Here is an 8,809-nt window from a genome sequence, read left to right on the forward strand (position 1 = left end):
ACTCTGAATTTCCTGATTTTGTTTGTGAAAGGAGGATTTACGTCTCAGCATAACCCTGTTTTGATGTACCTTTATAAATATTTAATTATAGGCACATGCATACACGTAAGCATGTTTCTGCTAGAGTAAAAAAAATGGTTCTCTCTCATCATATCAAAATGATCACGTCTGATTAGTTTGAAAGTTAAACTGAACCTCAGACTAATCTTTTACTGATATATAAGTGTGAACTTCCTTTTAGATGCAACTCCCACTAACTGTTTTTAGGTTTTACCACTGTTCAAACTGACAGGCATAGAAAAATATTACTGTAAGTACACAGAAAACTTAAGAAAGTAACAAAAACAGAACAATGTCATTCACTTAGTCTCTACAGAGACTATCATTTATCTCTTAGACCCATTAACAACGTGCAGAACACTTCTGTATTGATTTCTAATTAAGTCTCTCCAATTGCCATGATATATTTGATAGGTTATAAAGAAAAAGTGTGCAGTTCCACAGAAGATCTTCCCCCCCCATGAGTTATTCCCAGTAAAACACTTTGTGCAATCACTTTGACAACCTTCCCATTCTGCATGGCTTATATTTTATTAAAATTACATTCAAAAGATAATACCAATCTATTTTTACACTTGAAAATAAAGAGTAGACCACTGTCTTCAAACTCTTTGGCGATAGTAGACATATAGTACATTGGACTAAACTGTCATTTGGCCTGCACTCTGTAAAATGCCAGTGTTATATCTCTTGATCCCAAATAATGACTTATCTGATGTCTTACATTGGCAGGGATTCCTAAATTACTGTTTGAAAAAGCAGGACTCCAGTTTCTTCATAATTATAGAAGTAACATTTGAGGTAATACAGAATTGTGACAGCACCCGTTACAAAGTTTTATTTCCATAGGTTTCAGAGTAGCAGCCGTGTTAGTCTGTATCCGCAAAAAGATCAGGAGTACTTGTGGCACCTTAGAGACTAACAAATTTATTTGAGCATAAGCTTTTGGGATGTAGCCCACAAAAGCTTATGCTCAAATAAATCTGTTAGTCTCTAAGGTGCCACAAGTACTCCTGTTCTATTTCCATAGGGTTTATAACTCCCATAAAAATTGACTCTGGACAATTTCTTCTACAATACCAATAGTATAAGTGTCCAAAATACCCCTTTGTACTACTATTACAAATTGTGATAGGAATTGTTTTGTAAATTTTAACCATAAAATCTATTGCACACTTTTGGAAAGTGCTTTTGGGAAACTAAAGAGAAATATTAAAAATTGCACTTTATTCTGCATGCAGTCCTCCCTGACACACACACACCCCAAAAACTCAAAAGGTTATAGAGATTAAGTCTATAAAAATGGGTAAACAGAACTACTAGGACAAAAGCCTACTTTAAGAGCACCTTTACATTTGTCTACTGAGTTTACTACTTTATAACAAAGTATACAGAAGCTAGATTGTTACAAGTTAATGTTTGAAACATTTGCCAACAAGTGCATATTTTAATGAATTATGTGCATACACTACCGAAAGGATAGCTTACACATTAATAGTATCTCATCCCAAAATCCTTCATATGCTATGTGCATGGTAATCCTACCTAACTCATATAGTGCTTTTGCTCAGTAAATCTTAAAGTGCTTTAACAAATGAAGTCAGTATTATTACTCCCATTTTACAGATAGAGAAACGGAGGCACTGGGAGGTGAAATGACTTGCTCTAAGTTATCCAACAGGCCAGTGGCTAAGCTGGAAACAGAACCCAGGTCTCCCAAGTCCCAGTCCAGTGCTCTGGCTACTAGGATACACTGCCTTCCTATTCAGGTTGCCCATTTCCTATGATAAAAACCCTGTTTTCATTTGCTTATAACGATCTATTTTACATTCCAGGTGTCTGCTTCAGGATTAAATTTTGAAATTTCGGCCAAAACAGTTCAGCCACCTGATTTGACTGTAGAAGGGACTCGAGGCAGACCATGGGGAAGAGAGGGGACTAGATTGGGACATGGCATATGGTGAGCCTGGGACTTCAGAGTGGAAGGAGACTGGGAACTAAAGGGAGATGGGGAGGCTGAAACTGGTTGAACAAGGAGACTAGGATGAGGAGCTGTGGGGAGGAGAGAGACTTGGACTGGCTGTACAAGGAGACTGAGATGGGAAACCTGAGGTGAGGAGGCTGGGACTGGGTCGGCAAGAAGAATAGGACTAGGAATTCAGAAGTAAAATCAGTAGTGCCAGAAGAGACTATTTTGCTTCTCAGAAATGTGAACCGGCCCACATGGGTGTTAACGCTGAAACTTAAAGAAGTCAATTAAAATGATTGGCAAAATAGTTAATGCTGACATTTAAGTACATGCAGCAAATATAATAAACAGACATGACAACAAACAACATATACACTTAAAGCTGGGATAAAATCTATCAGGAATGTACTCCATATAGGAAGCCAAAACAGGGTCTATTTAAACAAAAAATTACTCTGAGGACCTGTTTTAAAATTTTAACAACTCAAATTGTGACAGAGATTTACTTGAGAATTAATTCTTTACTCATAAACTAAGTGCAGTAAGTTGGATACATTGTTATTTACATGTGGCAAAGATTTTTATTCTGTGCTTTATGTGCAAATCTTAACACAACCTTAACTATGGAACAGCTAAGCAGCCTTTATAACAAGACTAAATGACGTTCATAATCCATGTACTACCAATATATGTTATAGAAAGATCCAGGGTTTGTACCATGCCATAAACTTTTTTGCAGTAATTTGCAGAACGGAGGGAAACAGATGTAAAATCCCAAAATTCAAAACTTTAAGTGCATTCACAGCTTCTCGAAACATCTTTAAAGGGTGTTCTTTCATTTTGGTAAATAACCACCTTCCTTGCATGAAGAACTAGATATTTCAAAGATCTGATTTTTGCAGAGTGTAATGTAGGGTTTTGTTGTTATTGTTTAAACAGTTTATCTAATTCTTTTTATTTTTAGTTTTTATTTGATTTACTTGTCCATGGATAGGTTTAGCAGAGCACATATAAGCTGCCAGAGAACCACCAGTGATCTGTGCTATTACACTCCCACTGATGAATAACTTTATGGAACACAATAATTTACTTCTCTACGTTTAAACACAAAGAAACACCAGAAAGATTAGTTTTACAGTTGCTTCTTACTACTAAGCCTTCCTCTCCCCTCCCCCAACCCAATTAGCATTATGATCAGCTTTTCTAGAGGTCTCTACAAACCTAAAGCAAAAAATAGTTACACTGTCTGAATATGAAAAGGCAGTACATAGGTAAAATACTTACTGGGTACTAATAGTAATACAAAGGAAAGATTCTTGAGCCAAGCACTGGCATCACAGCATGGCACCCCCTTCACAACAAAAAAATTGAGGAGGGTTGTTTGAACTATAGGATTATTTTCAACACACTGACAGAGTGCAGACTAGGGATGTAAAAGGTTAACCGGTTAGCATTAGGTTTACTGTTAACCAGACCTTAACTGTTAACCCCAGTGGCCAGCCGGCCAGAGCAACCCCGGCTGTGTTGGCTCGTCCAGCCAGAAGGACCCCAGCCATGGTGGGCTGGACGAACTGGAGTTACTATTGGTTCAACAGAAGGACTGAATCTAGAATGAAGCTGTTCTGATGCAACAAAATAATTTAACTATTTCGAGATGTTATGGTCCAAATATGCACCAAATCAAAGCAATCTTGAACTTTGTGACCAATTATGTTACTGATTAATCTGCATCCCAATTTACCACAGATTCTAAAAGAGAAATAATGACAACTGCAATAGTACACGGAACTCCTTATGTATGAGCCTTAACTAGCTGATCTTCAAAGTAATGTGTCTGAGGAGAAATGGGAACTGCCAAACAGCAGGGAAGACTAAGCCTGGTCTATGCTAGGAAATTAAGTTGGTATAACTACGTCGCTTAGGGGTGTGAAAAATCCTCCTGTCAACCTAGCTACTGCCTCTCAGGAAGGTGGTTTGCCTACGCCGATGGGAGAACCCGTCCTGTCTGTGTAGGTAGCGTCTTCACTGAAGCACTACTATGGTGCAGCTGCAGTTTTAAGTGTAGACAAGCCCTAAAAAGGCTTGTCCTGTAGTCAAAAGAGTATTAAGCTTAAATAAGGGTATGTCAACACTTAAACCGCTGCAGCTGCACTGCTGTAGCACTTTAGTGTAGACTCTACCTATTCTGACGAGAGGGATTCTCTCGTCGTCGGTGAAGGTACTCCACCTCCCTGAGAGGCGGTAGCTAGGTTGACTGAAGAATTCTTCCATTGACCTAGCACTGTCTATGCCAGAGGTCACCATAGCTATGTCTCTCAGGAGTGTGGATTTTTCACACCCCTGAGAGCTGTACCTAGGCCAATTTAAGTCCCAGTCTAGACCTGCCCTAAAACAGGGCAGACACCAGGCCCTTGTAAAGGCGTTTACAAGCAAGTGAGATGGCACTTCAGAAAATAAGTGGGTTTTCAAATGAACAAAAAAGCAATATAAAAGAATGCAACACGCAAGAATGTATGAGATCTAGCTCAGTGGTTCTCAAGATGCAGAGGTGGTACATGAACTCATATAGATATCTGCCTAGTTTTACAACAGGCTACAGAAAAAGCACTAGCAAAGTCAGTACAAACTAAAATTTCATACAGACAATGACTTGTTTATACTGCTCTATATACTATACACTGAAATGAGTGTGCAATTTTTTATTCCAATTGATTTATTTTATAATTATATGGTAAAAAAATGAGAAAATAAGCAATTTCTCAGTAATAGTGTGCTGTGACACTTTTCTATTTTTATGTCTGATTTTGTAAGCAAGTAGTTTTTAAGTAAGGTGAAATTTAGGGAACGCAAGACAAATCAGACTCTTGAAAGGGGTACAGTAGTCTGGACAGGTTGAGAACCACTGATCTAGATTGCACATAAAGTTACACAACAAGCTTCTGCCACCCATAAATGTACATTGCCCATTTCGACTGTATAAATATCGTATAGATTCTAATTTGTACATTTGGGATTAAATCTGGACTGATTTCAAAGACAAATCCATGATACAAGAACAAGGCATTACAGCAGTGGTTCTCAAACTTTTGTACTCGTAACCCCTTTCACATAGCAAGCCTCTGAGCGTGACCCCCCTAATAAATTAAAAACACTTTATATATTTAACACCATTATAAATGTTGGAGGCAAAGCGGGATTTGGGGTGGAGGCTGATAGCTCGTGAACCCCCCATGTAATAACCTCCCAATCCCCTGAGGGGTCCCGACCCCCAGTTTGAGACCCCCTGCATTACAGTAATTCCAATAATCATTAATTTTTCAGTGAAATTAAAGGCCTGTACATTTAAAGCTTTTTAAAAGATTATGCTACCTCAAATGGGTGATAGTCAACCTGTACAATTCAATGCTGCAAGAAGCTAGTGAGTAAAATACTGTGGTGGCTGCAGGTAAAAGTGATATTGTTAATTTTATGACAAAAATATGTATAGCTGTCAAGTTAAGCGTAGCAAAATCTTATGCTTCATAAGCTATTTTTCAGCAGGCTCTCAGAAGAAATTCCAGAAAAGCAGCAGTACGGCCCAGTCTACTGCTGGCACCATGCTGTGTGTTGATGGACTATGCACGTACCTGGGTAGGGCAAATCTGATTAACGTTGCTCTACCTCTTCTGCAAATTTACCAAATGGTTTCAGTTTTCAGAATCATTACTTTGCAAGGATACCCTTCAAGGAACTATGGATCATGTAGTTGATCAAAACATACATAAAAAAACTTGCACAGCTCTAGCAGTAAGAAATTTCTTTAGCAGAGGTATCTGAAAAAAAGGTTGACATTCTAAAGAGAATCCAACGCTTGCAAATTGGGAGATGCTCAGTATTTTCATAGAATCATCATAGGGTTAGAAGGGACCGCAAGGATCATCTAGTCTAATCCCCAAGTTTTTCATACATAAAAGATTTAACTCCTACTTCAAGTAAAAGAGTCAACACAACAATAGCTGCAGAGCCACTGTAGGCCCTCCATATTAAGATGACAAGTGGATTTGAAAACAGTTTTAGACATCAACACTTGGATTCATGTTATCTGTGTTCATCATCAAGTGGGTTTGCCATTTAAAGTTTTGACATCTAAGACTTTAAATGGCTAAATATATTTGTCAATTATATCATCAGATCAGTAATCAAAAGGATCTATGACAAACACTGCACCAAATGCATTTGTCAATTAGATTGACATTTCTGCTAAAGTGGTCAGCAGTGAAATAGCTGTCATTTAACTAAAATTTAAGAATGGGTTTAACCACCCATTGAGATAATAGGGCAACTCAAAAGTGTTTTTCCACTGTCTGCACACTTAGGAGAGCAATAGTGTCTTGGTTTGAACTTCTATATTTTAATTTTTTTTCATAACAACGAGTTAGAAATAGTTTATTTTTAAATGAAGGCTTAAGATCTACACTAGGGGAACTTTTATACTGATATAACTGCATCTACACTGGTACTTTTACCAGCATAACTACATTGGAGAAAACCCCACACTATCAACCAACATAGCTATCGTGGCAAAGCTTTCTAGTGCAAACCTGTTTTCAGATGCTGGAGAGTCCTTTTGATGATGAAAATACTCTACAAACAGTCACAATGTAAACAAAAACAGTTATGGCTAATGTAAATAAATCAAAATTTAACACTAAGAAACTTACAAAGTAGTCCACATCTTACATTTTGCTATAATTTATAAGTCAATTTTCAAATGTAAAAATTCAGGAATTTGCTAGAGAAATAAAAAAAGTGCAGTTTAAAAAAAGATCACAAACAATTCACTGATTTACCTGAAAATTCTCAACGTTTATTCTGCACATAGTCAACATAAGTTTGGAGATCCTACCTACTCATGCATATAGATTTAATCTCTGCTTTGAATGCAAATCTCAATAACTGTCTATAGATCAGATATGCTGGCTTCATATTTAAAGAAAATAAGATTTTGCTCCTGATCCTATGCTCATTTCTAGTCTATTCTACCCAGCACTTCAGAATAATATAAGTCCCCAAACTAGAGCCAACAGCTACAATTTCCCTTTGCATCTTAGTCTCAGAAACAATTTGCATGTACATATTTATTGTTTTAGAAACAAGATACATTTATGGAGCAATAATGTCTTTCCAGATCCAATTACTTGTAGATAATTCATACTGCATGATGGGATTCTCTCAATCACACTCATATTCCTTCTCAAAACTGATTTATCAGCACTGAGAAGCAGCCAAATTAGTGTTTCATAACAAGCCACTCAAAAGACCAAATAAATAAAGGAAACATGAATAACTAAACAAGCGAAGGAGTCCTGAAAACTAAAAGCTGACCATTTAAGTTAATAAACTAAACATGAACGCTAGCTGTACACTGATACTAGGTAACACTGCCAAGTTAAGGCAGGATGATGCAGACTAGCTATGTCTGTCTCAGAACCACTCACACTCCACCCCCATGGCAAGAACATAAACACCAGACTGGACACAGCAGTCCACCCCCAAAATAAGGTGCCGATTCTCTTCTCGCACCAGTGTAAACCCACCGCTTTCAGCGTGTTACTCCGCACTGACATCAGCGGGAGCGAGGCTAAGCCCACACTTCAAATTACTGCAGTATAAATTACGTCACTAAGGATTGTGAATAATCCACACCCCTGAGCAATGTAAATTATACCAACCTAAGTGCCAGTGTGGACAGTGCTATGTCAGTGAGAGCTTCTCCACCGACAAAACTACCGCCTCTCACAGAGGCAGGAATTACTGTGGCTACATCTACGCTACAGCACTTACAGCAGCACAGCTGCCCGATTCAGCTGTGACGTTGTAGCATTTGTGGTGGAGATGCTCTAAGAGACGATGGGAGAGGGCTTAATAACTCCTGCCATTGCGATAGCTATAGTGCGGACTACACCAGCACTTAGGTCATGTAACGTAGGCCTTGTCTACACTACGGGGGGAGGGGAGATCGATCCAGGGCCGGCTCCAGGCACCAGCCCACCAAGCTGGTGCTTGGGGCAGCACCTGGAGGGGGGCGGCGCGGCGCTCCGGCCCCCGGGGAGAGCGGGGCCACGGCCAGGCTCGCCGCCTTCCCCCCCCGGCGCCCTCCCCCCGGCTGCCGGGGGAGAGAGGAGCCCCCGCCAGGGCTCGCCGCCCTCCTCCCAGGGCTCCAGCCGCCCTCCCCCCCCCGCGGGGGAGGGGGGGGGCGGCGGCCAGAGGCTTTTTTGCCTGGGGCGGCAAAAAAGCCAGAGCCGGCCCTGGATCGATCTAAGTTACCCAACTTCAGTTACATGAATAATGTAGCTGAAGTAGACGTACTTAGATCTACTTACCGTGGGGGTCCACATTACACGATGTTGACTGGGGGCGCTCTCCCGTCGACTCCCCTTGCACTTCAGGTGGAAAACAGGAGTCGAGGGGAGAGCGATCGGCGGTCGATTTAGCGGGTCTTGCTAAATTGACCGCCAATGCATCGGTAAGTGTGGACAAGGCCTTACATCACTCAAGGGTATGGATTATTCACCCCCCCAAGCCATATAAATTATACCGAAGTAACCTTTGGTGAAGACAAGGTCTAAACCGATGAGAGAGCTCTCTACCCTGCGCTCAAAGCCTCTTCACCTCAAGCGCTACTGCAAAGCTAAGTCGCTCCCCCACCCCGGGGGCAGGTGTCAGGCTGGGCTGGTACCGACAGACAAGCGGACTCGCCCATTCGCCCCCTCGGGCCACGCGCTTTGCTCTGCCAAAAAA

At 40.3% G+C, this 8,809-nt stretch overlaps 1 protein-coding gene across 1 annotated transcript in view; it reads right to left on the reverse strand.

Annotated features, from left to right (window-relative positions):
• Positions 1–8,809, reverse strand: part of TOMM70 (translocase of outer mitochondrial membrane 70) — a 28,677-nt gene that overhangs the window by 19,296 nt on the left and 572 nt on the right. The window lies entirely within an intron of this gene.

The sequence above is a fragment of the Terrapene carolina genome, unplaced genomic scaffold, assembly GCF_002925995.2.
Source record: "Terrapene carolina triunguis isolate 2854851 unplaced genomic scaffold, T_m_triunguis-2.0 Scaffold558, whole genome shotgun sequence".
NCBI classification, from domain to species: Eukaryota; Metazoa; Chordata; order Testudines; family Emydidae; genus Terrapene; species Terrapene triunguis.